This window comes from Ambystoma mexicanum, chromosome 2q (genome assembly GCF_040938575.1).
Source record: "Ambystoma mexicanum isolate Mex_15411 chromosome 2q, UKY_AmexF1_1, whole genome shotgun sequence".
NCBI classification, from domain to species: domain Eukaryota; kingdom Metazoa; phylum Chordata; class Amphibia; order Caudata; family Ambystomatidae; genus Ambystoma; species Ambystoma mexicanum.
The window spans coordinates 127536124-127564083 of NC_090924.1; the positions used below are offsets into that span (position 1 = coordinate 127536124).

The 27960-nt window shown below is 47.6% G+C and overlaps 29 non-coding genes across 29 annotated transcripts; all 29 read left to right on the forward strand.

Annotated features, from left to right (window-relative positions):
* The first annotated feature begins 1018 nt into the window (after positions 1 to 1018).
* Positions 1019 to 1090, forward strand: TRNAP-UGG (transfer RNA proline (anticodon UGG)). Its single transcript has one exon. It is a non-coding gene; the product is annotated as a tRNA-Pro (tRNA).
* Positions 1091 to 1510: 420 nt separating this feature from the next.
* Positions 1511 to 1583, forward strand: TRNAV-CAC (transfer RNA valine (anticodon CAC)). Its single transcript has one exon. It is a non-coding gene; the product is annotated as a tRNA-Val (tRNA).
* Positions 1584 to 2897: 1314 nt separating this feature from the next.
* On the forward strand, positions 2898 to 2969 carry TRNAP-UGG (transfer RNA proline (anticodon UGG)). Its single transcript has one exon. It is a non-coding gene; the product is annotated as a tRNA-Pro (tRNA).
* A 420-nt stretch (positions 2970 to 3389) lies between these two features.
* On the forward strand, positions 3390 to 3462 carry TRNAV-CAC (transfer RNA valine (anticodon CAC)). The gene has a single exon. It is a non-coding gene; the product is annotated as a tRNA-Val (tRNA).
* A 1315-nt stretch (positions 3463 to 4777) lies between these two features.
* On the forward strand, positions 4778 to 4849 carry TRNAP-UGG (transfer RNA proline (anticodon UGG)). The gene has a single exon. It is a non-coding gene; the product is annotated as a tRNA-Pro (tRNA).
* Positions 4850 to 5269: 420 nt separating this feature from the next.
* TRNAV-CAC (transfer RNA valine (anticodon CAC)) lies at positions 5270 to 5342 on the forward strand. Its single transcript has one exon. It is a non-coding gene; the product is annotated as a tRNA-Val (tRNA).
* A 1314-nt stretch (positions 5343 to 6656) lies between these two features.
* On the forward strand, positions 6657 to 6728 carry TRNAP-UGG (transfer RNA proline (anticodon UGG)). Its single transcript has one exon. It is a non-coding gene; the product is annotated as a tRNA-Pro (tRNA).
* Positions 6729 to 7148: 420 nt separating this feature from the next.
* On the forward strand, positions 7149 to 7221 carry TRNAV-CAC (transfer RNA valine (anticodon CAC)). The gene has a single exon. It is a non-coding gene; the product is annotated as a tRNA-Val (tRNA).
* Positions 7222 to 9042: 1821 nt separating this feature from the next.
* On the forward strand, positions 9043 to 9115 carry TRNAV-CAC (transfer RNA valine (anticodon CAC)). The gene has a single exon. It is a non-coding gene; the product is annotated as a tRNA-Val (tRNA).
* A 1315-nt stretch (positions 9116 to 10430) lies between these two features.
* On the forward strand, positions 10431 to 10502 carry TRNAP-UGG (transfer RNA proline (anticodon UGG)). Its single transcript has one exon. It is a non-coding gene; the product is annotated as a tRNA-Pro (tRNA).
* Positions 10503 to 10922: 420 nt separating this feature from the next.
* TRNAV-CAC (transfer RNA valine (anticodon CAC)) lies at positions 10923 to 10995 on the forward strand. Its single transcript has one exon. It is a non-coding gene; the product is annotated as a tRNA-Val (tRNA).
* Positions 10996 to 12309: 1314 nt separating this feature from the next.
* TRNAP-UGG (transfer RNA proline (anticodon UGG)) lies at positions 12310 to 12381 on the forward strand. The gene has a single exon. It is a non-coding gene; the product is annotated as a tRNA-Pro (tRNA).
* A 420-nt stretch (positions 12382 to 12801) lies between these two features.
* On the forward strand, positions 12802 to 12874 carry TRNAV-CAC (transfer RNA valine (anticodon CAC)). The gene has a single exon. It is a non-coding gene; the product is annotated as a tRNA-Val (tRNA).
* A 1325-nt stretch (positions 12875 to 14199) lies between these two features.
* On the forward strand, positions 14200 to 14271 carry TRNAP-UGG (transfer RNA proline (anticodon UGG)). Its single transcript has one exon. It is a non-coding gene; the product is annotated as a tRNA-Pro (tRNA).
* Positions 14272 to 14691: 420 nt separating this feature from the next.
* Positions 14692 to 14764, forward strand: TRNAV-CAC (transfer RNA valine (anticodon CAC)). Its single transcript has one exon. It is a non-coding gene; the product is annotated as a tRNA-Val (tRNA).
* Positions 14765 to 16078: 1314 nt separating this feature from the next.
* Positions 16079 to 16150, forward strand: TRNAP-UGG (transfer RNA proline (anticodon UGG)). The gene has a single exon. It is a non-coding gene; the product is annotated as a tRNA-Pro (tRNA).
* Positions 16151 to 16570: 420 nt separating this feature from the next.
* On the forward strand, positions 16571 to 16643 carry TRNAA-CGC (transfer RNA alanine (anticodon CGC)). The gene has a single exon. It is a non-coding gene; the product is annotated as a tRNA-Ala (tRNA).
* A 1325-nt stretch (positions 16644 to 17968) lies between these two features.
* Positions 17969 to 18040, forward strand: TRNAP-UGG (transfer RNA proline (anticodon UGG)). Its single transcript has one exon. It is a non-coding gene; the product is annotated as a tRNA-Pro (tRNA).
* A 420-nt stretch (positions 18041 to 18460) lies between these two features.
* TRNAV-CAC (transfer RNA valine (anticodon CAC)) lies at positions 18461 to 18533 on the forward strand. Its single transcript has one exon. It is a non-coding gene; the product is annotated as a tRNA-Val (tRNA).
* Positions 18534 to 19847: 1314 nt separating this feature from the next.
* Positions 19848 to 19919, forward strand: TRNAP-UGG (transfer RNA proline (anticodon UGG)). Its single transcript has one exon. It is a non-coding gene; the product is annotated as a tRNA-Pro (tRNA).
* A 420-nt stretch (positions 19920 to 20339) lies between these two features.
* Positions 20340 to 20412, forward strand: TRNAA-CGC (transfer RNA alanine (anticodon CGC)). The gene has a single exon. It is a non-coding gene; the product is annotated as a tRNA-Ala (tRNA).
* Positions 20413 to 21737: 1325 nt separating this feature from the next.
* Positions 21738 to 21809, forward strand: TRNAP-UGG (transfer RNA proline (anticodon UGG)). The gene has a single exon. It is a non-coding gene; the product is annotated as a tRNA-Pro (tRNA).
* Positions 21810 to 22229: 420 nt separating this feature from the next.
* TRNAV-CAC (transfer RNA valine (anticodon CAC)) lies at positions 22230 to 22302 on the forward strand. Its single transcript has one exon. It is a non-coding gene; the product is annotated as a tRNA-Val (tRNA).
* A 1315-nt stretch (positions 22303 to 23617) lies between these two features.
* On the forward strand, positions 23618 to 23689 carry TRNAP-UGG (transfer RNA proline (anticodon UGG)). The gene has a single exon. It is a non-coding gene; the product is annotated as a tRNA-Pro (tRNA).
* A 420-nt stretch (positions 23690 to 24109) lies between these two features.
* Positions 24110 to 24182, forward strand: TRNAV-CAC (transfer RNA valine (anticodon CAC)). Its single transcript has one exon. It is a non-coding gene; the product is annotated as a tRNA-Val (tRNA).
* Positions 24183 to 25496: 1314 nt separating this feature from the next.
* TRNAP-UGG (transfer RNA proline (anticodon UGG)) lies at positions 25497 to 25568 on the forward strand. The gene has a single exon. It is a non-coding gene; the product is annotated as a tRNA-Pro (tRNA).
* A 420-nt stretch (positions 25569 to 25988) lies between these two features.
* TRNAV-CAC (transfer RNA valine (anticodon CAC)) lies at positions 25989 to 26062 on the forward strand. The gene has a single exon. It is a non-coding gene; the product is annotated as a tRNA-Val (tRNA).
* A 1314-nt stretch (positions 26063 to 27376) lies between these two features.
* TRNAP-UGG (transfer RNA proline (anticodon UGG)) lies at positions 27377 to 27448 on the forward strand. Its single transcript has one exon. It is a non-coding gene; the product is annotated as a tRNA-Pro (tRNA).
* A 420-nt stretch (positions 27449 to 27868) lies between these two features.
* TRNAV-CAC (transfer RNA valine (anticodon CAC)) lies at positions 27869 to 27941 on the forward strand. The gene has a single exon. It is a non-coding gene; the product is annotated as a tRNA-Val (tRNA).
* The last annotated feature ends 19 nt before the right edge of the window (positions 27942 to 27960 follow it).

Genomic DNA, 27960 nt, shown 5'->3' on the forward strand with positions numbered 1-27960 from the left:
CATATTAGTTACATAGGTTAGTGTACCAAAGAAATAATACATTTTCATATACAGCTTCTTCATTTCTGTGTTCTGAGGGATTACCAGTTGTAAGAAATGCACTTGCCGGTACAGTGATTCCCTGGCTTTCTCTGGCCCGAGAAAGCTTTTCCTCTGAAGTGGGAACAGAAGTTGGACTGCTTCTGCTGAACTTCCTGAAAGCAGAGCTGGCGGGAGGAGGGACTTTTTGAGTGCTGGGAAAATTTGAGCTGGAAATTTGCATCGGCTGGACAGAGATTGCTTGGAGCAGCCAAAATATAATAACGGCCATGGCGCTCAAGTAAAGCAGAAAGCTTTTAGTATACACCTTTTGCACTCTTGTCAACGAAGCTGGGCTCTGTGAATGCTCACCCTACACAAGAAAAGAGAACAGACTTTGCTGGTGACCTAAATATATCTCGCCTGATCGAGCACGATCGAGCTCTGAGTGAGCAGCTGTGCAATGGTCATCTTTACCAAAGGGGAGATGCTGCTTTTTCCAGTGTCACGCCCATGCTCTCAGGGCTGGAGGGAGGAGGGCTGCTTTTTGTTTTTACAGGCAAAAGGAAAGGCCCAGCCCTCAGAGCTTCTGCCAATGCAGATCCCAGCAGGTGCAAAATAAAGGCTCTCCCCCACCTTGCCAGCTGCAGATTGATCAGAAGACTGCTAGTCTAGTGTGTTGGGCCACTTTCTCTCTTCTGTGTATCGTCCCCTCTTATTACATAAACAGCATAAGAGGAATAAAGGAAGGAAGGAAGGAAGGAAGGAACAGTGTATCGCAAGCACCTTCCACCCTGATGTCAATGGGCCACCAACCTTCGGGATGAGGAGGAGACCTGTGAAGACAGTCAGAGCGTGCCGACTGGGGCATTCATTTGGCTCATACACCGACAAGGCTTTCAGCGGCAGGAACAAACTTCAGGAATAGGCATTCTTGGCCTCGAATCCTAAGGGGGGTGCAAACGCTGAGGACAATTCCGTCAAATGCTCCAAGGACCGTGGCTCGTTGGTCTAGGGGTATGATTCTCACTTTGGGTGCGAGAGGTCCCGGGTTCAAATCCCGGACGAGCCCAATCAAGGTGGTTAACTTGAGCTCCTTTTTTTTGTTTTTTCAATGTTATTTTCATTGGACAGACTCTCTGGTTTTCTCGGTAAGCAGTAGTCGATGAACAATTCACTTCCTGAACCTCTTTGCGTGCCATGTCCTTGCGACAAGCACTTTGTGTTCTCTGTTAGCTCTCAGTAACATTCCTTGATTTGCTTGTGAGTTTTGGCCGTCCGATCTCAAAGTGGAAATACGTCCTTCCCTCTGTACGCTGCATAGGCCCTCAGCTGGCATACTTGTATATGTGCGCATGCTTGATAGGACGTATGTTTTAGGCTGGATTGTGTGAGCTTCAGGCGCAAGGCATTTGATTAGTCTTTAAGCAGGTCCACTTGCACTGCCCTTTGCACCTGTTCTCCCAGTCCCTACAAAGGTGAGCAAGCAGCTGTTTCTGTAGTGTAGTGGTTATCACGTTCGCCTCACACGCGAAAGGTCCCCGGTTCGAGACCGGGCAGAAACACTCTCTGCTGGCATTTTACACAAAATAGTTTTTTTCCCCTTTTGTCACACACAAATGTAAAGTATGAACTTATTTGCGTTCCCATGGAAATAGCATATGCTCTCAAGAGCTTGAGAAATACACTGGGAAGGCAAGCATCCTCACATGTATTCTGTATATGGGGCCAATAAAAAAATGCACGCGCTTGCATTTTGTGTATGTAATGTTGCAGAGCACAGAGAGGATTTATTTTCCCTACTGCTGGGTATTTGGGTCTCTGGGATCACAGTTGGGTCCGCTCCGTCCTCTGAAATGGTCCATATTAGTTACATAGGTTAGTGTACCAAAGAAATAATACATTTTCATATACAGCTTCTTCATTTCTGTGTTCTGAGGGATTACCAGTTGTAAGAAATGCACTTGCCGGTACAGTGATTCCCTGGCTTTCTCTGGCCCGAGAAAGCTTTTCCTCTGAAGTGGGAACAGAAGTTGGACTGCTTCTGCTGAACTTCCTGAAAGCAGAGCTGGCGGGAGGAGGGACTTTTTGAGTGCTGGGAAAATTTGAGCTGGAAATTTGCATCGGCTGGACAGAGATTGCTTGGAGCAGCCAAAATATAATAACGGCCATGGCGCTCAAGTAAAGCAGAAAGCTTTTAGTATACACCTTTTGCACTCTTGTCAACGAAGCTGGGCTCTGTGAATGCTCACCCTACGCAAGAAAAGAGAACAGACTTTGCTGGTGACCTAAATATATCTCGCTGATCGAGCACGATCGAGCTCTGAGTGAGCAGCTGTGCAATGGTCATCTTTACCAAAGGGGAGATGCTGCTTTTTCCAGTGTCACGCCCATGCTCTCAGGGCTGGAGGGAGGAGGGCTGCTTTTTGTTTTTACAGGCAAAAGGAAAGGCCCAGCCCTCAGAGCTTCTGCCAATGCAGATCCCAGCAGGTGCAAAATAAAGGCTCTCCCCCACCTTGCCAGCTGCAGATTGATCAGAAGACTGCTAGTCTAGTGTGTTGGGCCACTTTCTCTCTTCTGTGTATCGTCCCCTCTTATTACATAAACAGCATAAGAGGAATAAAGGAAGGAAGGAAGGAAGGAAGGAACAGTGTATCGCAAGCACCTTCCACCCTGATGTCAATGGGCCACCAACCTTCGGGATGAGGAGGAGACCTGTGAAGACAGTCAGAGCGTGCCGACTGGGGCATTCATTTGGCTCATACACCGACAAGGCTTTCAGCGGCAGGAACAAACTTCAGGAATAGGCATTCTTGGCCTCGAATCCTAAGGGGGGTGCAAACGCTGAGGACAATTCCGTCAAATGCTCAAAGGACCGTGGCTCGTTGGTCTAGGGGTATGATTCTCGCTTTGGGTGCGAGAGGACCCGGGTTCAAATCCCGGACGAGCCCAATCAAGGTGGTTAACTTGAGCTCCTTTTTTTTGTTTTTTCAATGTTATTTTCATTGGACAGACTCTCTGGTTTTCTCGGTAAGCAGTAGTCGATGAACAATTCACTTCCTGAACCTCTTTGCGTGCCATGTCCTTGCGACAAGCACTTTGTGTTCTCTGTTAGCTCTCAGTAACATTCCTTGATTTGCTTGTGAGTTTTGGCCGTCCGATCTCAAAGTGGAAATATGTCCTTCCCTCTGTACGCTGCATAGGCCCTCAGCTGGCATACTTGTATATGTGCGCATGCTTGATAGGACGTATGTTTTAGGCTGGATTGTGTGAGCTTCAGGCGCAAGGCATTTGATTAGTCTTTAAGCAGGTCCACTTGCACTGCCCTTTGCACCTGTTCTCCCAGTCCCTACAAAGGTGAGCAAGCAGCTGTTTCTGTAGTGTAGTGGTTATCACGTTCGCCTCACACGCGAAAGGTCCCCGGTTCGAGACCGGGCAGAAACACTCTCTGCTGGCATTTTACACAAAATAGTTTTTTTCCCCTTTTGTCACACACAAATGTAAAGTATGAACTTATTTGCGTTCCCATGGAAATAGCATATGCTCTCAAGAGCTTGAGAAATACACTGGGAAGGCAAGCATCCTCACATGTATTCTGTATATGGGGCCAATAAAAAAATGCACGCGCTTGCATTTTGTGTATGTAATGTTGCAGAGCACAGAGAGGATTTATTTTCCCTACTGCTGGGTATTTGGGTCTCTGGGATCACAGTTGGGTCCGCTCCGTCCTCTGAAATGGTCCATATTAGTTACATAGGTTAGTGTACCAAAGAAATAATACATTTTCATATACAGCTTCTTCATTTCTGTGTTCTGAGGGATTACCAGTTGTAAGAAATGCACTTGCCGGTACAGTGATTCCCTGGCTTTCTCTGGCCCGAGAAAGCTTTTCCTCTGAAGTGGGAACAGAAGTTGGACTGCTTCTGCTGAACTTCCTGAAAGCAGAGCTGGCGGGAGGAGGGACTTTTTGAGTGCTGGGAAAATTTGAGCTGGAAATTTGCATCGGCTGGACAGAGATTGCTTGGAGCAGCCAAAATATAATAACGGCCATGGCGCTCAAGTAAAGCAGAAAGCTTTTAGTATACACCTTTTGCACTCTTGTCAACGAAGCTGGGCTCTGTGAATGCTCACCCTACGCAAGAAAAGAGAACAGACTTTGCTGGTGACCTAAATATATCTCGCCTGATCGAGCACGATCGAGCTCTGAGTGAGCAGCTGTGCAATGGTCATCTTTACCAAAGGGGAGATGCTGCTTTTTCCAGTGTCACGCCCATGCTCTCAGGGCTGGAGGGAGGAGGGCTGCTTTTTGTTTTTACAGGCAAAAGGAAAGGCCCAGCCCTCAGAGCTTCTGCCAATGCAGATCCCAGCAGGTGCAAAATAAAGGCTCTCCCCCACCTTGCCAGCTGCAGATTGATCAGAAGACTGCTAGTCTAGTGTGTTGGGCCACTTTCTCTCTTCTGTGTATCGTCCCCTCTTATTACATAAACAGCATAAGAGGAATAAAGGAAGGAAGGAAGGAAGGAAGGAACAGTGTATCGCAAGCACCTTCCACCCTGATGTCAATGGGCCACCAACCTTCGGGATGAGGAGGAGACCTGTGAAGACAGTCAGAGCGTGCCGACTGGGGCATTCATTTGGCTCATACACCGACAAGGCTTTCAGCGGCAGGAACAAACTTCAGGAATAGGCATTCTTGGCCTCGAATCCTAAGGGGGGTGCAAACGCTGAGGACAATTCCGTCAAATGCTCCAAGGACCGTGGCTCGTTGGTCTAGGGGTATGATTCTCACTTTGGGTGCGAGAGGTCCCGGGTTCAAATCCCGGACGAGCCCAATCAAGGTGGTTAACTTGAGCTCCTTTTTTTTGTTTTTTCAATGTTATTTTCATTGGACAGACTCTCTGGTTTTCTCGGTAAGCAGTAGTCGATGAACAATTCACTTCCTGAACCTCTTTGCGTGCCATGTCCTTGCGACAAGCACTTTGTGTTCTCTGTTAGCTCTCAGTAACATTCCTTGATTTGCTTGTGAGTTTTGGCCGTCCGATCTCAAAGTGGAAATACGTCCTTCCCTCTGTACGCTGCATAGGCCCTCAGCTGGCATACTTGTATATGTGCGCATGCTTGATAGGACGTATGTTTTAGGCTGGATTGTGTGAGCTTCAGGCGCAAGGCATTTGATTAGTCTTTAAGCAGGTCCACTTGCACTGCCCTTTGCACCTGTTCTCCCAGTCCCTACAAAGGTGAGCAAGCAGCTGTTTCTGTAGTGTAGTGGTTATCACGTTCGCCTCACACGCGAAAGGTCCCCGGTTCGAGACCGGGCAGAAACACTCTCTGCTGGCATTTTACACAAAATAGTTTTTTTCCCCTTTTGTCACACACAAATGTAAAGTATGAACTTATTTGCGTTCCCATGGAAATAGCATATGCTCTCAAGAGCTTGAGAAATACACTGGGAAGGCAAGCATCCTCACATGTATTCTGTATATGGGGCCAATAAAAAAATGCACGCGCTTGCATTTTGTGTATGTAATGTTGCAGAGCACAGAGAGGATTTATTTTCCCTACTGCTGGGTATTTGGGTCTCTGGGATCACAGTTGGGTCCGCTCCGTCCTCTGAAATGGTCCATATTAGTTACATAGGTTAGTGTACCAAAGAAATAATACATTTTCATATACAGCTTCTTCATTTCTGTGTTCTGAGGGATTACCAGTTGTAAGAAATGCACTTGCCGGTACAGTGATTCCCTGGCTTTCTCTGGCCCGAGAAAGCTTTTCCTCTGAAGTGGGAACAGAAGTTGGACTGCTTCTGCTGAACTTCCTGAAAGCAGAGCTGGCGGGAGGAGGGACTTTTTGAGTGCTGGGAAAATTTGAGCTGGAAATTTGCATCGGCTGGACAGAGATTGCTTGGAGCAGCCAAAATATAATAACGGCCATGGCGCTCAAGTAAAGCAGAAAGCTTTTAGTATACACCTTTTGCACTCTTGTCAACGAAGCTGGGCTCTGTGAATGCTCACCCTACGCAAGAAAAGAGAACAGACTTTGCTGGTGACCTAAATATATCTCGCTGATCGAGCACGATCGAGCTCTGAGTGAGCAGCTGTGCAATGGTCATCTTTACCAAAGGGGAGATGCTGCTTTTTCCAGTGTCACGCCCATGCTCTCAGGGCTGGAGGGAGGAGGGCTGCTTTTTGTTTTTACAGGCAAAAGGAAAGGCCCAGCCCTCAGAGCTTCTGCCAATGCAGATCCCAGCAGGTGCAAAATAAAGGCTCTCCCCCACCTTGCCAGCTGCAGATTGATCAGAAGACTGCTAGTCTAGTGTGTTGGGCCACTTTCTCTCTTCTGTGTATCGTCCCCTCTTATTACATAAACAGCATAAGAGGAATAAAGGAAGGAAGGAAGGAAGGAAGGAACAGTGTATCGCAAGCACCTTCCACCCTGATGTCAATGGGCCACCAACCTTCGGGATGAGGAGGAGACCTGTGAAGACAGTCAGAGCGTGCCGACTGGGGCATTCATTTGGCTCATACACCGACAAGGCTTTCAGCGGCAGGAACAAACTTCAGGAATAGGCATTCTTGGCCTCGAATCCTAAGGGGGGTGCAAACGCTGAGGACAATTCCGTCAAATGCTCAAAGGACCGTGGCTCGTTGGTCTAGGGGTATGATTCTCGCTTTGGGTGCGAGAGGACCCGGGTTCAAATCCCGGACGAGCCCAATCAAGGTGGTTAACTTGAGCTCCTTTTTTTTGTTTTTTCAATGTTATTTTCATTGGACAGACTCTCTGGTTTTCTCGGTAAGCAGTAGTCGATGAACAATTCACTTCCTGAACCTCTTTGCGTGCCATGTCCTTGCGACAAGCACTTTGTGTTCTCTGTTAGCTCTCAGTAACATTCCTTGATTTGCTTGTGAGTTTTGGCCGTCCGATCTCAAAGTGGAAATATGTCCTTCCCTCTGTACGCTGCATAGGCCCTCAGCTGGCATACTTGTATATGTGCGCATGCTTGATAGGACGTATGTTTTAGGCTGGATTGTGTGAGCTTCAGGCGCAAGGCATTTGATTAGTCTTTAAGCAGGTCCACTTGCACTGCCCTTTGCACCTGTTCTCCCAGTCCCTACAAAGGTGAGCAAGCAGCTGTTTCTGTAGTGTAGTGGTTATCACGTTCGCCTCACACGCGAAAGGTCCCCGGTTCGAGACCGGGCAGAAACACTCTCTGCTGGCATTTTACACAAAATAGTTTTTTTCCCCTTTTGTCACACACAAATGTAAAGTATGAACTTATTTGCGTTCCCATGGAAATAGCATATGCTCTCAAGAGCTTGAGAAATACACTGGGAAGGCAAGCATCCTCACATGTATTCTGTATATGGGGCCAATAAAAAAATGCACGCGCTTGCATTTTGTGTATGTAATGTTGCAGAGCACAGAGAGGATTTATTTTCCCTACTGCTGGGTATTTGGGTCTCTGGGATCACAGTTGGGTCCGCTCCGTCCTCTGAAATGGTCCATATTAGTTACATAGGTTAGTGTACCAAAGAAATAATACATTTTCATATACAGCTTCTTCATTTCTGTGTTCTGAGGGATTACCAGTTGTAAGAAATGCACTTGCCGGTACAGTGATTCCCTGGCTTTCTCTGGCCCGAGAAAGCTTTTCCTCTGAAGTGGGAACAGAAGTTGGACTGCTTCTGCTGAACTTCCTGAAAGCAGAGCTGGCGGGAGGAGGGACTTTTTGAGTGCTGGGAAAATTTGAGCTGGAAATTTGCATCGGCTGGACAGAGATTGCTTGGAGCAGCCAAAATATAATAACGGCCATGGCGCTCAAGTAAAGCAGAAAGCTTTTAGTATACACCTTTTGCACTCTTGTCAACGAAGCTGGGCTCTGTGAATGCTCACCCTACGCAAGAAAAGAGAACAGACTTTGCTGGTGACCTAAATATATCTCGCCTGATCGAGCCTGATCGAGCACGATCGAGCTCTGAGTGAGCAGCTGTGCAATGGTCATCTTTACCAAAGGGGAGATGCTGCTTTTTCCAGTGTCACGCCCATGCTCTCAGGGCTGGAGGGAGGAGGGCTGCTTTTTGTTTTTACAGGCAAAAGGAAAGGCCCAGCCCTCAGAGCTTCTGCCAATGCAGATCCCAGCAGGTGCAAAATAAAGGCTCTCCCCCACCTTGCCAGCTGCAGATTGATCAGAAGACTGCTAGTCTAGTGTGTTGGGCCACTTTCTCTCTTCTGTGTATCGTCCCCTCTTATTACATAAACAGCATAAGAGGAATAAAGGAAGGAAGGAAGGAAGGAAGGAAGGAACAGTGTATCGCAAGCACCTTTCACCCTGATGTCAATGGGCCACCAACCTTCGGGATGAGGAGGAGACCTGTGAAGACAGTCAGAGCGTGCCGACTGGGGCATTCATTTGGCTCATACACCGACAAGGCTTTCAGCGGCAGGAACAAACTTCAGGAATAGGCATTCTTGGCCTCGAATCCTAAGGGGGGTGCAAACGCTGAGGACAATTCCGTCAAATGCTCAAAGGACCGTGGCTCGTTGGTCTAGGGGTATGATTCTCGCTTTGGGTGCGAGAGGTCCCGGGTTCAAATCCCGGACCAGCCCAATCAAGGTGGTTAACTTGAGCTCCTTTTTTTTGTTTTTTCAATGTTATTTTCATTGGACAGACTCTCTGGTTTTCTCGGTAAGCAGTAGTCGATGAACAATTCACTTCCTGAACCTCTTTGCGTGCCATGTCCTTGCGACAAGCACTTTGTGTTCTCTGTTAGCTCTCAGTAACATTCCTTGATTTGCTTGTGAGTTTTGGCCGTCCGATCTCAAAGTGGAAATATGTCCTTCCCTCTGTACGCTGCATAGGCCCTCAGCTGGCATACTTGTATATGTGCGCATGCTTGATAGGACGTATGTTTTAGGCTGGATTGTGTGAGCTTCAGGCGCAAGGCATTTGATTAGTCTTTAAGCAGGTCCACTTGCACTGCCCTTTGCACCTGTTCTCCCAGTCCCTACAAAGGTGAGCAAGCAGCTGTTTCTGTAGTGTAGTGGTTATCACGTTCGCCTCACACGCGAAAGGTCCCCGGTTCGAGACCGGGCAGAAACACTCTCTGCTGGCATTTTACACAAAATAGTTTTTTTCCCCTTTTGTCACACACAAATGTAAAGTATGAACTTATTTGCGTTCCCATGGAAATAGCATATGCTCTCAAGAGCTTGAGAAATACACTGGGAAGGCAAGCATCCTCACATGTATTCTGTATATGGGGCCAATAAAAAAATGCACGCGCTTGCATTTTGTGTATGTAATGTTGCAGAGCACAGAGAGGATTTATTTTCCCTACTGCTGGGTATTTGGGTCTCTGGGATCACAGTTGGGTCCGCTCCGTCCTCTGAAATGGTCCATATTAGTTACATAGGTTAGTGTACCAAAGAAATAATACATTTTCATATACAGCTTCTTCATTTCTGTGTTCTGAGGGATTACCAGTTGTAAGAAATGCACTTGCCGGTACAGTGATTCCCTGGCTTTCTCTGGCCCGAGAAAGCTTTTCCTCTGAAGTGGGAACAGAAGTTGGACTGCTTCTGCTGAACTTCCTGAAAGCAGAGCTGGCGGGAGGAGGGACTTTTTGAGTGCTGGGAAAATTTGAGCTGGAAATTTGCATCGGCTGGACAGAGATTGCTTGGAGCAGCCAAAATATAATAACGGCCATGGCGCTCAAGTAAAGCAGAAAGCTTTTAGTATACACCTTTTGCACTCTTGTCAACGAAGCTGGGCTCTGTGAATGCTCACCCTACGCAAGAAAAGAGAACAGACTTTGCTGGTGACCTAAATATATCTCGCCTGATCGAGCACGATCGAGCTCTGAGTGAGCAGCTGTGCAATGGTCATCTTTACCAAAGGGGAGATGCTGCTTTTTCCAGTGTCACGCCCATGCTCTCAGGGCTGGAGGGAGGAGGGCTGCTTTTTGTTTTTACAGGCAAAAGGAAAGGCCCAGCCCTCAGAGCTTCTGCCAATGCAGATCCCAGCAGGTGCAAAATAAAGGCTCTCCCCCACCTTGCCAGCTGCAGATTGATCAGAAGACTGCTAGTCTAGTGTGTTGGGCCACTTTCTCTCTTCTGTGTATCGTCCCCTCTTATTACATAAACAGCATAAGAGGAATAAAGGAAGGAAGGAAGGAAGGAAGGAACAGTGTATCGCAAGCACCTTCCACCCTGATGTCAATGGGCCACCAACCTTCGGGATGAGGAGGAGACCTGTGAAGACAGTCAGAGCGTGCCGACTGGGGCATTCATTTGGCTCATACACCGACAAGGCTTTCAGCGGCAGGAACAAACTTCAGGAATAGGCATTCTTGGCCTCGAATCCTAAGGGGGGTGCAAACGCTGAGGACAATTCCGTCAAATGCTCCAAGGACCGTGGCTCGTTGGTCTAGGGGTATGATTCTCACTTTGGGTGCGAGAGGTCCCGGGTTCAAATCCCGGACGAGCCCAATCAAGGTGGTTAACTTGAGCTCCTTTTTTTTGTTTTTTCAATGTTATTTTCATTGGACAGACTCTCTGGTTTTCTCGGTAAGCAGTAGTCGATGAACAATTCACTTCCTGAACCTCTTTGCGTGCCATGTCCTTGCGACAAGCACTTTGTGTTCTCTGTTAGCTCTCAGTAACATTCCTTGATTTGCTTGTGAGTTTTGGCCGTCCGATCTCAAAGTGGAAATACGTCCTTCCCTCTGTACGCTGCATAGGCCCTCAGCTGGCATACTTGTATATGTGCGCATGCTTGATAGGACGTATGTTTTAGGCTGGATTGTGTGAGCTTCAGGCGCAAGGCATTTGATTAGTCTTTAAGCAGGTCCACTTGCACTGCCCTTTGCACCTGTTCTCCCAGTCCCTACAAAGGTGAGCAAGCAGCTGTTTCTGTAGTGTAGTGGTTATCACGTTCGCCTCACACGCGAAAGGTCCCCGGTTCGAGACCGGGCAGAAACACTCTCTGCTGGCATTTTACACAAAATAGTTTTTTTCCCCTTTTGTCACACACAAATGTAAAGTATGAACTTATTTGCGTTCCCATGGAAATAGCATATGCTCTCAAGAGCTTGAGAAATACACTGGGAAGGCAAGCATCCTCACATGTATTCTGTATATGGGGCCAATAAAAAAATGCACGCGCTTGCATTTTGTGTATGTAATGTTGCAGAGCACAGAGAGGATTTATTTTCCCTACTGCTGGGTATTTGGGTCTCTGGGATCACAGTTGGGTCCGCTCCGTCCTCTGAAATGGTCCATATTAGTTACATAGGTTAGTGTACCAAAGAAATAATACATTTTCATATACAGCTTCTTCATTTCTGTGTTCTGAGGGATTACCAGTTGTAAGAAATGCACTTGCCGGTACAGTGATTCCCTGGCTTTCTCTGGCCCGAGAAAGCTTTTCCTCTGAAGTGGGAACAGAAGTTGGACTGCTTCTGCTGAACTTCCTGAAAGCAGAGCTGGCGGGAGGAGGGACTTTTTGAGTGCTGGGAAAATTTGAGCTGGAAATTTGCATCGGCTGGACAGAGATTGCTTGGAGCAGCCAAAATATAATAACGGCCATGGCGCTCAAGTAAAGCAGAAAGCTTTTAGTATACACCTTTTGCACTCTTGTCAACGAAGCTGGGCTCTGTGAATGCTCACCCTACGCAAGAAAAGAGAACAGACTTTGCTGGTGACCTAAATATATCTCGCTGATCGAGCACGATCGAGCTCTGAGTGAGCAGCTGTGCAATGGTCATCTTTACCAAAGGGGAGATGCTGCTTTTTCCAGTGTCACGCCCATGCTCTCAGGGCTGGAGGGAGGAGGGCTGCTTTTTGTTTTTACAGGCAAAAGGAAAGGCCCAGCCCTCAGAGCTTCTGCCAATGCAGATCCCAGCAGGTGCAAAATAAAGGCTCTCCCCCACCTTGCCAGCTGCAGATTGATCAGAAGACTGCTAGTCTAGTGTGTTGGGCCACTTTCTCTCTTCTGTGTATCGTCCCCTCTTATTACATAAACAGCATAAGAGGAATAAAGGAAGGAAGGAAGGAAGGAAGGAACAGTGTATCGCAAGCACCTTCCACCCTGATGTCAATGGGCCACCAACCTTCGGGATGAGGAGGAGACCTGTGAAGACAGTCAGAGCGTGCCGACTGGGGCATTCATTTGGCTCATACACCGACAAGGCTTTCAGCGGCAGGAACAAACTTCAGGAATAGGCATTCTTGGCCTCGAATCCTAAGGGGGGTGCAAACGCTGAGGACAATTCCGTCAAATGCTCAAAGGACCGTGGCTCGTTGGTCTAGGGGTATGATTCTCGCTTTGGGTGCGAGAGGACCCGGGTTCAAATCCCGGACGAGCCCAATCAAGGTGGTTAACTTGAGCTCCTTTTTTTTGTTTTTTCAATGTTATTTTCATTGGACAGACTCTCTGGTTTTCTCGGTAAGCAGTAGTCGATGAACAATTCACTTCCTGAACCTCTTTGCGTGCCATGTCCTTGCGACAAGCACTTTGTGTTCTCTGTTAGCTCTCAGTAACATTCCTTGATTTGCTTGTGAGTTTTGGCCGTCCGATCTCAAAGTGGAAATATGTCCTTCCCTCTGTACGCTGCATAGGCCCTCAGCTGGCATACTTGTATATGTGCGCATGCTTGATAGGACGTATGTTTTAGGCTGGATTGTGTGAGCTTCAGGCGCAAGGCATTTGATTAGTCTTTAAGCAGGTCCACTTGCACTGCCCTTTGCACCTGTTCTCCCAGTCCCTACAAAGGTGAGCAAGCAGCTGTTTCTGTAGTGTAGTGGTTATCACGTTCGCCTCACACGCGAAAGGTCCCCGGTTCGAGACCGGGCAGAAACACTCTCTGCTGGCATTTTACACAAAATAGTTTTTTTCCCCTTTTGTCACACACAAATGTAAAGTATGAACTTATTTGCGTTCCCATGGAAATAGCATATGCTCTCAAGAGCTTGAGAAATACACTGGGAAGGCAAGCATCCTCACATGTATTCTGTATATGGGGCCAATAAAAAAATGCACGCGCTTGCATTTTGTGTATGTAATGTTGCAGAGCACAGAGAGGATTTATTTTCCCTACTGCTGGGTATTTGGGTCTCTGGGATCACAGTTGGGTCCGCTCCGTCCTCTGAAATGGTCCATATTAGTTACATAGGTTAGTGTACCAAAGAAATAATACATTTTCATATACAGCTTCTTCATTTCTGTGTTCTGAGGGATTACCAGTTGTAAGAAATGCACTTGCCGGTACAGTGATTCCCTGGCTTTCTCTGGCCCGAGAAAGCTTTTCCTCTGAAGTGGGAACAGAAGTTGGACTGCTTCTGCTGAACTTCCTGAAAGCAGAGCTGGCGGGAGGAGGGACTTTTTGAGTGCTGGGAAAATTTGAGCTGGAAATTTGCATCGGCTGGACAGAGATTGCTTGGAGCAGCCAAAATATAATAACGGCCATGGCGCTCAAGTAAAGCAGAAAGCTTTTAGTATACACCTTTTGCACTCTTGTCAACGAAGCTGGGCTCTGTGAATGCTCACCCTACGCAAGAAAAGAGAACAGACTTTGCTGGTGACCTAAATATATCTCGCCTGATCGAGCCTGATCGAGCACGATCGAGCTCTGAGTGAGCAGCTGTGCAATGGTCATCTTTACCAAAGGGGAGATGCTGCTTTTTCCAGTGTCACGCCCATGCTCTCAGGGCTGGAGGGAGGAGGGCTGCTTTTTGTTTTTACAGGCAAAAGGAAAGGCCCAGCCCTCAGAGCTTCTGCCAATGCAGATCCCAGCAGGTGCAAAATAAAGGCTCTCCCCCACCTTGCCAGCTGCAGATTGATCAGAAGACTGCTAGTCTAGTGTGTTGGGCCACTTTCTCTCTTCTGTGTATCGTCCCCTCTTATTACATAAACAGCATAAGAGGAATAAAGGAAGGAAGGAAGGAAGGAAGGAACAGTGTATCGCAAGCACCTTTCACCCTGATGTCAATGGGCCACCAACCTTCGGGATGAGGAGGAGACCTGTGAAGACAGTCAGAGCGTGCCGACTGGGGCATTCATTTGGCTCATACACCGACAAGGCTTTCAGCGGCAGGAACAAACTTCAGGAATAGGCATTCTTGGCCTCGAATCCTAAGGGGGGTGCAAACGCTGAGGACAATTCCGTCAAATGCTCAAAGGACCGTGGCTCGTTGGTCTAGGGGTATGATTCTCGCTTTGGGTGCGAGAGGTCCCGGGTTCAAATCCCGGACGAGCCCAATCAAGGTGGTTAACTTGAGCTCCTTTTTTTTGTTTTTTCAATGTTATTTTCATTGGACAGACTCTCTGGTTTTCTCGGTAAGCAGTAGTCGATGAACAATTCACTTCCTGAACCTCTTTGCGTGCCATGTCCTTGCGACAAGCACTTTGTGTTCTCTGTTAGCTCTCAGTAACATTCCTTGATTTGCTTGTGAGTTTTGGCCGTCCGATCTCAAAGTGGAAATATGTCCTTCCCTCTGTACGCTGCATAGGCCCTCAGCTGGCATACTTGTATATGTGCGCATGCTTGATAGGACGTATGTTTTAGGCTGGATTGTGTGAGCTTCAGGCGCAAGGCATTTGATTAGTCTTTAAGCAGGTCCACTTGCACTGCCCTTTGCACCTGTTCTCCCAGTCCCTACAAAGGTGAGCAAGCAGCTGTTTCTGTAGTGTAGTGGTTATCACGTTCGCCTCACACGCGAAAGGTCCCCGGTTCGAGACCGGGCAGAAACACTCTCTGCTGGCATTTTACACAAAATAGTTTTTTTCCCCTTTTGTCACACACAAATGTAAAGTATGAACTTATTTGCGTTCTCATGGAAATAGCATATGCTCTCAAGAGCTTGAGAAATACACTGGGAAGGCAAGCATCCTCACATGTATTCTGTATATGGGGCCAATAAAAAAATGCACGCGCTTGCATTTTGTGTATGTAATGTTGCAGAGCACAGAGAGGATTTATTTTCCCTACTGCTGGGTATTTGGGTCTCTGGGATCACAGTTGGGTCCGCTCCGTCCTCTGAAATGGTCCATATTAGTTACATAGGTTAGTGTACCAAAGAAATAATACATTTTCATATACAGCTTCTTCATTTCTGTGTTCTGAGGGATTACCAGTTGTAAGAAATGCACTTGCCGGTACAGTGATTCCCTGGCTTTCTCTGGCCCGAGAAAGCTTTTCCTCTGAAGTGGGAACAGAAGTTGGACTGCTTCTGCTGAACTTCCTGAAAGCAGAGCTGGCGGGAGGAGGGACTTTTTGAGTGCTGGGAAAATTTGAGCTGGAAATTTGCATCGGCTGGACGGAGATTGCTTGGAGCAGCCAAAATATAATAACGGCCATGGCGCTCAAGTAAAGCAGAAAGCTTTTAGTATACACCTTTTGCACTCTTGTCAACGAAGCTGGGCTCTGTGAATGCTCACCCTACGCAAGAAAAGAGAACAGACTTTGCTGGTGACCTAAATATATCTCGCTGATCGAGCACGATCGAGCTCTGAGTGAGCAGCTGTGCAATGGTCATCTTTACCAAAGGGGAGATGCTGCTTTTTCCAGTGTCACGCCCATGCTCTCAGGGCTGGAGGGAGGAGGGCTGCTTTTTGTTTTTACAGGCAAAAGGAAAGGCCCAGCCCTCAGAGCTTCTGCCAATGCAGATCCCAGCAGGTGCAAAATAAAGGCTCTCCCCCACCTTGCCAGCTGCAGATTGATCAGAAGACTGCTAGTCTAGTGTGTTGGGCCACTTTCTCTCTTCTGTGTATCGTCCCCTCTTATTACATAAACAGCATAAGAGGAATAAAGGAAGGAAGGAAGGAAGGAAGGAACAGTGTATCGCAAGCACCTTCCACCCTGATGTCAATGGGCCACCAACCTTCGGGATGAGGAGGAGACCTGTGAAGACAGTCAGAGCGTGCCGACTGGGGCATTCATTTGGCTCATACACCGACAAGGCTTTCAGCGGCAGGAACAAACTTCAGGAATAGGCATTCTTGGCCTCGAATCCTAAGGGGGGTGCAAACGCTGAGGACAATTCCGTCAAATGCTCAAAGGACCGTGGCTCGTTGGTCTAGGGGTATGATTCTCGCTTTGGGTGCGAGAGGACCCGGGTTCAAATCCCGGACGAGCCCAATCAAGGTGGTTAACTTGAGCTCCTTTTTTTTGTTTTTTCAATGTTATTTTCATTGGACAGACTCTCTGGTTTTCTCGGTAAGCAGTAGTCGATGAACAATTCACTTCCTGAACCTCTTTGCGTGCCATGTCCTTGCGACAAGCACTTTGTGTTCTCTGTTAGCTCTCAGTAACATTCCTTGATTTGCTTGTGAGTTTTGGCCGTCCGATCTCAAAGTGGAAATATGTCCTTCCCTCTGTACGCTGCATAGGCCCTCAGCTGGCATACTTGTATATGTGCGCATGCTTGATAGGACGTATGTTTTAGGCTGGATTGTGTGAGCTTCAGGCGCAAGGCATTTGATTAGTCTTTAAGCAGGTCCACTTGCACTGCCCTTTGCACCTGTTCTCCCAGTCCCTACAAAGGTGAGCAAGCAGCTGTTTCTGTAGTGTAGTGGTTATCACGTTCGCCTCGCACGCGAAAGGTCCCCGGTTCGAGACCGGGCAGAAACACTCTCTGCTGGCATTTTACACAAAATAGTTTTTTTCCCCTTTTGTCACACACAAATGTAAAGTATGAACTTATTTGCGTTCCCATGGAAATAGCATATGCTCTCAAGAGCTTGAGAAATACACTGGGAAGGCAAGCATCCTCACATGTATTCTGTATATGGGGCCAATAAAAAAATGCACGCGCTTGCATTTTGTGTATGTAATGTTGCAGAGCACAGAGAGGATTTATTTTCCCTACTGCTGGGTATTTGGGTCTCTGGGATCACAGTTGGGTCCGCTCCGTCCTCTGAAATGGTCCATATTAGTTACATAGGTTAGTGTACCAAAGAAATAATACATTTTCATATACAGCTTCTTCATTTCTGTGTTCTGAGGGATTACCAGTTGTAAGAAATGCACTTGCCGGTACAGTGATTCCCTGGCTTTCTCTGGCCCGAGAAAGCTTTTCCTCTGAAGTGGGAACAGAAGTTGGACTGCTTCTGCTGAACTTCCTGAAAGCAGAGCTGGCGGGAGGAGGGACTTTTTGAGTGCTGGGAAAATTTGAGCTGGAAATTTGCATCGGCTGGACAGAGATTGCTTGGAGCAGCCAAAATATAATAACGGCCATGGCGCTCAAGTAAAGCAGAAAGCTTTTAGTATACACCTTTTGCACTCTTGTCAACGAAGCTGGGCTCTGTGAATGCTCACCCTACGCAAGAAAAGAGAACAGACTTTGCTGGTGACCTAAATATATCTCGCCTGATCGAGCCTGATCGAGCACGATCGAGCTCTGAGTGAGCAGCTGTGCAATGGTCATCTTTACCAAAGGGGAGATGCTGCTTTTTCCAGTGTCACGCCCATGCTCTCAGGGCTGGAGGGAGGAGGGCTGCTTTTTGTTTTTACAGGCAAAAGGAAAGGCCCAGCCCTCAGAGCTTCTGCCAATGCAGATCCCAGCAGGTGCAAAATAAAGGCTCTCCCCCACCTTGCCAGCTGCAGATTGATCAGAAGACTGCTAGTCTAGTGTGTTGGGCCACTTTCTCTCTTCTGTGTATCGTCCCCTCTTATTACATAAACAGCATAAGAGGAATAAAGGAAGGAAGGAAGGAAGGAAGGAACAGTGTATCGCAAGCACCTTTCACCCTGATGTCAATGGGCCACCAACCTTCGGGATGAGGAGGAGACCTGTGAAGACAGTCAGAGCGTGCCGACTGGGGCATTCATTTGGCTCATACACCGACAAGGCTTTCAGCGGCAGGAACAAACTTCAGGAATAGGCATTCTTGGCCTCGAATCCTAAGGGGGGTGCAAACGCTGAGGACAATTCCGTCAAATGCTCAAAGGACCGTGGCTCGTTGGTCTAGGGGTATGATTCTCGCTTTGGGTGCGAGAGGTCCCGGGTTCAAATCCCGGACGAGCCCAATCAAGGTGGTTAACTTGAGCTCCTTTTTTTTGTTTTTTCAATGTTATTTTCATTGGACAGACTCTCTGGTTTTCTCGGTAAGCAGTAGTCGATGAACAATTCACTTCCTGAACCTCTTTGCGTGCCATGTCCTTGCGACAAGCACTTTGTGTTCTCTGTTAGCTCTCAGTAACATTCCTTGATTTGCTTGTGAGTTTTGGCCGTCCGATCTCAAAGTGGAAATATGTCCTTCCCTCTGTACGCTGCATAGGCCCTCAGCTGGCATACTTGTATATGTGCGCATGCTTGATAGGACGTATGTTTTAGGCTGGATTGTGTGAGCTTCAGGCGCAAGGCATTTGATTAGTCTTTAAGCAGGTCCACTTGCACTGCCCTTTGCACCTGTTCTCCCAGTCCCTACAAAGGTGAGCAAGCAGCTGTTTCTGTAGTGTAGTGGTTATCACGTTCGCCTCACACGCGAAAGGTCCCCGGTTCGAGACCGGGCAGAAACACTCTCTGCTGGCATTTTACACAAAATAGTTTTTTTCCCCTTTTGTCACACACAAATGTAAAGTATGAACTTATTTGCGTTCCCATGGAAATAGCATATGCTCTCAAGAGCTTGAGAAATACACTGGGAAGGCAAGCATCCTCACATGTATTCTGTATATGGGGCCAATAAAAAAATGCACGCGCTTGCATTTTGTGTATGTAATGTTGCAGAGCACAGAGAGGATTTATTTTCCCTACTGCTGGGTATTTGGGTCTCTGGGATCACAGTTGGGTCCGCTCCGTCCTCTGAAATGGTCCATATTAGTTACATAGGTTAGTGTACCAAAGAAATAATACATTTTCATATACAGCTTCTTCATTTCTGTGTTCTGAGGGATTACCAGTTGTAAGAAATGCACTTGCCGGTACAGTGATTCCCTGGCTTTCTCTGGCCCGAGAAAGCTTTTCCTCTGAAGTGGGAACAGAAGTTGGACTGCTTCTGCTGAACTTCCTGAAAGCAGAGCTGGCGGGAGGAGGGACTTTTTGAGTGCTGGGAAAATTTGAGCTGGAAATTTGCATCGGCTGGACGGAGATTGCTTGGAGCAGCCAAAATATAATAACGGCCATGGCGCTCAAGTAAAGCAGAAAGCTTTTAGTATACACCTTTTGCACTCTTGTCAACGAAGCTGGGCTCTGTGAATGCTCACCCTACGCAAGAAAAGAGAACAGACTTTGCTGGTGACCTAAATATATCTCGCTGATCGAGCACGATCGAGCTCTGAGTGAGCAGCTGTGCAATGGTCATCTTTACCAAAGGGGAGATGCTGCTTTTTCCAGTGTCACGCCCATGCTCTCAGGGCTGGAGGGAGGAGGGCTGCTTTTTGTTTTTACAGGCAAAAGGAAAGGCCCAGCCCTCAGAGCTTCTGCCAATGCAGATCCCAGCAGGTGCAAAATAAAGGCTCTCCCCCACCTTGCCAGCTGCAGATTGATCAGAAGACTGCTAGTCTAGTGTGTTGGGCCACTTTCTCTCTTCTGTGTATCGTCCCCTCTTATTACATAAACAGCATAAGAGGAATAAAGGAAGGAAGGAAGGAAGGAAGGAACAGTGTATCGCAAGCACCTTCCACCCTGATGTCAATGGGCCACCAACCTTCGGGATGAGGAGGAGACCTGTGAAGACAGTCAGAGCGTGCCGACTGGGGCATTCATTTGGCTCATACACCGACAAGGCTTTCAGCGGCAGGAACAAACTTCAGGAATAGGCATTCTTGGCCTCGAATCCTAAGGGGGGTGCAAACGCTGAGGACAATTCCGTCAAATGCTCAAAGGACCGTGGCTCGTTGGTCTAGGGGTATGATTCTCGCTTTGGGTGCGAGAGGACCCGGGTTCAAATCCCGGACGAGCCCAATCAAGGTGGTTAACTTGAGCTCCTTTTTTTTGTTTTTTCAATGTTATTTTCATTGGACAGACTCTCTGGTTTTCTCGGTAAGCAGTAGTCGATGAACAATTCACTTCCTGAACCTCTTTGCGTGCCATGTCCTTGCGACAAGCACTTTGTGTTCTCTGTTAGCTCTCAGTAACATTCCTTGATTTGCTTGTGAGTTTTGGCCGTCCGATCTCAAAGTGGAAATATGTCCTTCCCTCTGTACGCTGCATAGGCCCTCAGCTGGCATACTTGTATATGTGCGCATGCTTGATAGGACGTATGTTTTAGGCTGGATTGTGTGAGCTTCAGGCGCAAGGCATTTGATTAGTCTTTAAGCAGGTCCACTTGCACTGCCCTTTGCACCTGTTCTCCCAGTCCCTACAAAGGTGAGCAAGCAGCTGTTTCTGTAGTGTAGTGGTTATCACGTTCGCCTCGCACGCGAAAGGTCCCCGGTTCGAGACCGGGCAGAAACACTCTCTGCTGGCATTTTACACAAAATAGTTTTTTTCCCCTTTTGTCACACACAAATGTAAAGTATGAACTTATTTGCGTTCCCATGGAAATAGCATATGCTCTCAAGAGCTTGAGAAATACACTGGGAAGGCAAGCATCCTCACATGTATTCTGTATATGGGGCCAATAAAAAAATGCACGCGCTTGCATTTTGTGTATGTAATGTTGCAGAGCACAGAGAGGATTTATTTTCCCTACTGCTGGGTATTTGGGTCTCTGGGATCACAGTTGGGTCCGCTCCGTCCTCTGAAATGGTCCATATTAGTTACATAGGTTAGTGTACCAAAGAAATAATACATTTTCATATACAGCTTCTTCATTTCTGTGTTCTGAGGGATTACCAGTTGTAAGAAATGCACTTGCCGGTACAGTGATTCCCTGGCTTTCTCTGGCCCGAGAAAGCTTTTCCTCTGAAGTGGGAACAGAAGTTGGACTGCTTCTGCTGAACTTCCTGAAAGCAGAGCTGGCGGGAGGAGGGACTTTTTGAGTGCTGGGAAAATTTGAGCTGGAAATTTGCATCGGCTGGACAGAGATTGCTTGGAGCAGCCAAAATATAATAACGGCCATGGCGCTCAAGTAAAGCAGAAAGCTTTTAGTATACACCTTTTGCACTCTTGTCAACGAAGCTGGGCTCTGTGAATGCTCACCCTACGCAAGAAAAGAGAACAGACTTTGCTGGTGACCTAAATATATCTCGCCTGATCGAGCCTGATCGAGCACGATCGAGCTCTGAGTGAGCAGCTGTGCAATGGTCATCTTTACCAAAGGGGAGATGCTGCTTTTTCCAGTGTCACGCCCATGCTCTCAGGGCTGGAGGGAGGAGGGCTGCTTTTTGTTTTTACAGGCAAAAGGAAAGGCCCAGCCCTCAGAGCTTCTGCCAATGCAGATCCCAGCAGGTGCAAAATAAAGGCTCTCCCCCACCTTGCCAGCTGCAGATTGATCAGAAGACTGCTAGTCTAGTGTGTTGGGCCACTTTCTCTCTTCTGTGTATCGTCCCCTCTTATTACATAAACAGCATAAGAGGAATAAAGGAAGGAAGGAAGGAAGGAAGGAACAGTGTATCGCAAGCACCTTTCACCCTGATGTCAATGGGCCACCAACCTTCGGGATGAGGAGGAGACCTGTGAAGACAGTCAGAGCGTGCCGACTGGGGCATTCATTTGGCTCATACACCGACAAGGCTTTCAGCGGCAGGAACAAACTTCAGGAATAGGCATTCTTGGCCTCGAATCCTAAGGGGGGTGCAAACGCTGAGGACAATTCCGTCAAATGCTCAAAGGACCGTGGCTCGTTGGTCTAGGGGTATGATTCTCGCTTTGGGTGCGAGAGGTCCCGGGTTCAAATCCCGGACGAGCCCAATCAAGGTGGTTAACTTGAGCTCCTTTTTTTTGTTTTTTCAATGTTATTTTCATTGGACAGACTCTCTGGTTTTCTCGGTAAGCAGTAGTCGATGAACAATTCACTTCCTGAACCTCTTTGCGTGCCATGTCCTTGCGACAAGCACTTTGTGTTCTCTGTTAGCTCTCAGTAACATTCCTTGATTTGCTTGTGAGTTTTGGCCGTCCGATCTCAAAGTGGAAATATGTCCTTCCCTCTGTACGCTGCATAGGCCCTCAGCTGGCATACTTGTATATGTGCGCATGCTTGATAGGACGTATGTTTTAGGCTGGATTGTGTGAGCTTCAGGCGCAAGGCATTTGATTAGTCTTTAAGCAGGTCCACTTGCACTGCCCTTTGCACCTGTTCTCCCAGTCCCTACAAAGGTGAGCAAGCAGCTGTTTCTGTAGTGTAGTGGTTATCACGTTCGCCTCACACGCGAAAGGTCCCCGGTTCGAGACCGGGCAGAAACACTCTCTGCTGGCATTTTACACAAAATAGTTTTTTTCCCCTTTTGTCACACACAAATGTAAAGTATGAACTTATTTGCGTTCCCATGGAAATAGCATATGCTCTCAAGAGCTTGAGAAATACACTGGGAAGGCAAGCATCCTCACATGTATTCTGTATATGGGGCCAATAAAAAAATGCACGCGCTTGCATTTTGTGTATGTAATGTTGCAGAGCACAGAGAGGATTTATTTTCCCTACTGCTGGGTATTTGGGTCTCTGGGATCACAGTTGGGTCCGCTCCGTCCTCTGAAATGGTCCATATTAGTTACATAGGTTAGTGTACCAAAGAAATAATACATTTTCATATACAGCTTCTTCATTTCTGTGTTCTGAGGGATTACCAGTTGTAAGAAATGCACTTGCCGGTACAGTGATTCCCTGGCTTTCTCTGGCCCGAGAAAGCTTTTCCTCTGAAGTGGGAACAGAAGTTGGACTGCTTCTGCTGAACTTCCTGAAAGCAGAGCTGGCGGGAGGAGGGACTTTTTGAGTGCTGGGAAAATTTGAGCTGGAAATTTGCATCGGCTGGACAGAGATTGCTTGGAGCAGCCAAAATATAATAACGGCCATGGCGCTCAAGTAAAGCAGAAAGCTTTTAGTATACACCTTTTGCACTCTTGTCAACGAAGCTGGGCTCTGTGAATGCTCACCCTACGCAAGAAAAGAGAACAGACTTTGCTGGTGACCTAAATATATCTCGCCTGATCGAGCACGATCGAGCTCTGAGTGAGCAGCTGTGCAATGGTCATCTTTACCAAAGGGGAGATGCTGCTTTTTCCAGTGTCACGCCCATGCTCTCAGGGCTGGAGGGAGGAGGGCTGCTTTTTGTTTTTACAGGCAAAAGGAAAGGCCCAGCCCTCAGAGCTTCTGCCAATGCAGATCCCAGCAGGTGCAAAATAAAGGCTCTCCCCCACCTTGCCAGCTGCAGATTGATCAGAAGACTGCTAGTCTAGTGTGTTGGGCCACTTTCTCTCTTCTGTGTATCGTCCCCTCTTATTACATAAACAGCATAAGAGGAATAAAGGAAGGAAGGAAGGAAGGAAGGAACAGTGTATCGCAAGCACCTTCCACCCTGATGTCAATGGGCCACCAACCTTCGGGATGAGGAGGAGACCTGTGAAGACAGTCAGAGCGTGCCGACTGGGGCATTCATTTGGCTCATACACCGACAAGGCTTTCAGCGGCAGGAACAAACTTCAGGAATAGGCATTCTTGGCCTCGAATCCTAAGGGGGGTGCAAACGCTGAGGACAATTCCGTCAAATGCTCCAAGGACCGTGGCTCGTTGGTCTAGGGGTATGATTCTCACTTTGGGTGCGAGAGGTCCCGGGTTCAAATCCCGGACGAGCCCAATCAAGGTGGTTAACTTGAGCTCCTTTTTTTTGTTTTTTCAATGTTATTTTCATTGGACAGACTCTCTGGTTTTCTCGGTAAGCAGTAGTCGATGAACAATTCACTTCCTGAACCTCTTTGCGTGCCATGTCCTTGCGACAAGCACTTTGTGTTCTCTGTTAGCTCTCAGTAACATTCCTTGATTTGCTTGTGAGTTTTGGCCGTCCGATCTCAAAGTGGAAATACGTCCTTCCCTCTGTACGCTGCATAGGCCCTCAGCTGGCATACTTGTATATGTGCGCATGCTTGATAGGACGTATGTTTTAGGCTGGATTGTGTGAGCTTCAGGCGCAAGGCATTTGATTAGTCTTTAAGCAGGTCCACTTGCACTGCCCTTTGCACCTGTTCTCCCAGTCCCTACAAAGGTGAGCAAGCAGCTGTTTCTGTAGTGTAGTGGTTATCACGTTCGCCTCACACGCGAAAGGTCCCCGGTTCGAGACCGGGCAGAAACACTCTCTGCTGGCATTTTACACAAAATAGTTTTTTTCCCCTTTTGTCACACACAAATGTAAAGTATGAACTTATTTGCGTTCCCATGGAAATAGCATATGCTCTCAAGAGCTTGAGAAATACACTGGGAAGGCAAGCATCCTCACATGTATTCTGTATATGGGGCCAATAAAAAAATGCACGCGCTTGCATTTTGTGTATGTAATGTTGCAGAGCACAGAGAGGATTTATTTTCCCTACTGCTGGGTATTTGGGTCTCTGGGATCACAGTTGGGTCCGCTCCGTCCTCTGAAATGGTCCATATTAGTTACATAGGTTAGTGTACCAAAGAAATAATACATTTTCATATACAGCTTCTTCATTTCTGTGTTCTGAGGGATTACCAGTTGTAAGAAATGCACTTGCCGGTACAGTGATTCCCTGGCTTTCTCTGGCCCGAGAAAGCTTTTCCTCTGAAGTGGGAACAGAAGTTGGACTGCTTCTGCTGAACTTCCTGAAAGCAGAGCTGGCGGGAGGAGGGACTTTTTGAGTGCTGGGAAAATTTGAGCTGGAAATTTGCATCGGCTGGACAGAGATTGCTTGGAGCAGCCAAAATATAATAACGGCCATGGCGCTCAAGTAAAGCAGAAAGCTTTTAGTATACACCTTTTGCACTCTTGTCAACGAAGCTGGGCTCTGTGAATGCTCACCCTACGCAAGAAAAGAGAACAGACTTTGCTGGTGACCTAAATATATCTCGCTGATCGAGCACGATCGAGCTCTGAGTGAGCAGCTGTGCAATGGTCATCTTTACCAAAGGGGAGATGCTGCTTTTTCCAGTGTCACGCCCATGCTCTCAGGGCTGGAGGGAGGAGGGCTGCTTTTTGTTTTTACAGGCAAAAGGAAAGGCCCAGCCCTCAGAGCTTCTGCCAATGCAGATCCCAGCAGGTGCAAAATAAAGGCTCTCCCCCACCTTGCCAGCTGCAGATTGATCAGAAGACTGCTAGTCTAGTGTGTTGGGCCACTTTCTCTCTTCTGTGTATCGTCCCCTCTTATTACATAAACAGCATAAGAGGAATAAAGGAAGGAAGGAAGGAAGGAAGGAACAGTGTATCGCAAGCACCTTCCACCCTGATGTCAATGGGCCACCAACCTTCGGGATGAGGAGGAGACCTGTGAAGACAGTCAGAGCGTGCCGACTGGGGCATTCATTTGGCTCATACACCGACAAGGCTTTCAGCGGCAGGAACAAACTTCAGGAATAGGCATTCTTGGCCTCGAATCCTAAGGGGGGTGCAAACGCTGAGGACAATTCCGTCAAATGCTCAAAGGACCGTGGCTCGTTGGTCTAGGGGTATGATTCTCGCTTTGGGTGCGAGAGGACCCGGGTTCAAATCCCGGACGAGCCCAATCAAGGTGGTTAACTTGAGCTCCTTTTTTTTGTTTTTTCAATGTTATTTTCATTGGACAGACTCTCTGGTTTTCTCGGTAAGCAGTAGTCGATGAACAATTCACTTCCTGAACCTCTTTGCGTGCCATGTCCTTGCGACAAGCACTTTGTGTTCTCTGTTAGCTCTCAGTAACATTCCTTGATTTGCTTGTGAGTTTTGGCCGTCCGATCTCAAAGTGGAAATATGTCCTTCCCTCTGTACGCTGCATAGGCCCTCAGCTGGCATACTTGTATATGTGCGCATGCTTGATAGGACGTATGTTTTAGGCTGGATTGTGTGAGCTTCAGGCGCAAGGCATTTGATTAGTCTTTAAGCAGGTCCACTTGCACTGCCCTTTGCACCTGTTCTCCCAGTCCCTACAAAGGTGAGCAAGCAGCTGTTTCTGTAGTGTAGTGGTTATCACGTTCGCCTCACACGCGAAAGGTCCCCCGGTTCGAGACCGGGCAGAAACACTCTCTGCTGGCATTTTACACAAAATAGTTTTTTTCCCCTTTTGTCACACACAAATGTAAAGTATGAACTTATTTGCGTTCCCATGGAAATAGCATATGCTCTCAAGAGCTTGAGAAATACACTGGGAAGGCAAGCATCCTCACATGTATTCTGTATATGGGGCCAATAAAAAAATGCACGCGCTTGCATTTTGTGTATGTAATGTTGCAGAGCACAGAGAGGATTTATTTTCCCTACTGCTGGGTATTTGGGTCTCTGGGATCACAGTTGGGTCCGCTCCGTCCTCTGAAATGGTCCATATTAGTTACATAGGTTAGTGTACCAAAGAAATAATACATTTTCATATACAGCTTCTTCATTTCTGTGTTCTGAGGGATTACCAGTTGTAAGAAATGCACTTGCCGGTACAGTGATTCCCTGGCTTTCTCTGGCCCGAGAAAGCTTTTCCTCTGAAGTGGGAACAGAAGTTGGACTGCTTCTGCTGAACTTCCTGAAAGCAGAGCTGGCGGGAGGAGGGACTTTTTGAGTGCTGGGAAAATTTGAGCTGGAAATTTGCATCGGCTGGACAGAGATTGCTTGGAGCAGCCAAAATATAATAACGGCCATGGCGCTCAAGTAAAGCAGAAAGCTTTTAGTATACACCTTTTGCACTCTTGTCAACGAAGCTGGGCTCTGTGAATGCTCACCCTACGCAAGAAAAGAGAACATACTTTGCTGGTGACCTAAATATATCTCGCTGATCGAGCACGATCGAGCTCTGAGTGAGCAGCTGTGCAATGGTCATCTTTACCAAAGGGGAGATGCTGCTTTTTCCAGTGTCACGCCCATGCTCTCAGGGCTGGAGGGAGGAGGGCTGCTTTTTGTTTTTACAGGCAAAAGGAAAGGCCCAGCCCTCAGAGCTTCTGCCAATGCAGATCCCAGCAGGTGCAAAATAAAGGCTCTCCCCCACCTTGCCAGCTGCAGATTGATCAGAAGACTGCTAGTCTAGTGTGTTGGGCCACTTTCTCTCTTCTGTGTATCGTCCCCTCTTATTACATAAACAGCATAAGAGGAATAAAGGAAGGAAGGAAGGAAGGAAGGAACAGTGTATCGCAAGCACCTTCCACCCTGATGTCAATGGGCCACCAACCTTCGGGATGAGGAGGAGACCTGTGAAGACAGTCAGAGCGTGCCGACTGGGGCATTCATTTGGCTCATACACCGACAAGGCTTTCAGCGGCAGGAACAAACTTCAGGAATAGGCATTCTTGGCCTCGAATCCTAAGGGGGGTGCAAACGCTGAGGACAATTCCCTCAAATGCTCAAAGGACCGTGGCTCGTTGGTCTAGGGGTATGATTCTCGCTTTGGGTGCGAGAGGTCCCGGGTTCAAATCCCAGACGAGCCCAATCAAGGTGGTTAACTTGAGCTCCTTTTTTTTGTTTTTTCAATGTTATTTTCATTGGACAGACTCTCTGGTTTTCTCGGTAAGCAGTAGTCGATGAACAATTCACTTCCTGAACCTCTTTGCGTGCCATGTCCTTGCGACAAGCACTTTGTGTTCTCTGTTAGCTCTCAGTAACATTCCTTGATTTGCTTGTGAGTTTTGGCCGTCCGATCTCAAAGTGGAAATATGTCCTTCCCTCTGTACGCTGCATAGGCCCTCAGCTGGCATACTTGTATATGTGCGCATGCTTGATAGGACGTATGTTTTAGGCTGGATTGTGTGAGCTTCAGGCGCAAGGCATTTGATTAGTCTTTAAGCAGGTCCACTTGCACTGCCCTTTGCACCTGTTCTCCCAGTCCCTACAAAGGTGAGCAAGCAGCTGTTTCTGTAGTGTAGTGGTTATCACGTTCGCCTCACACGCGAAAGGTCCCCAGTTCGAGACCGGGCAGAAACACTCTCTGCTGGCATTTTAC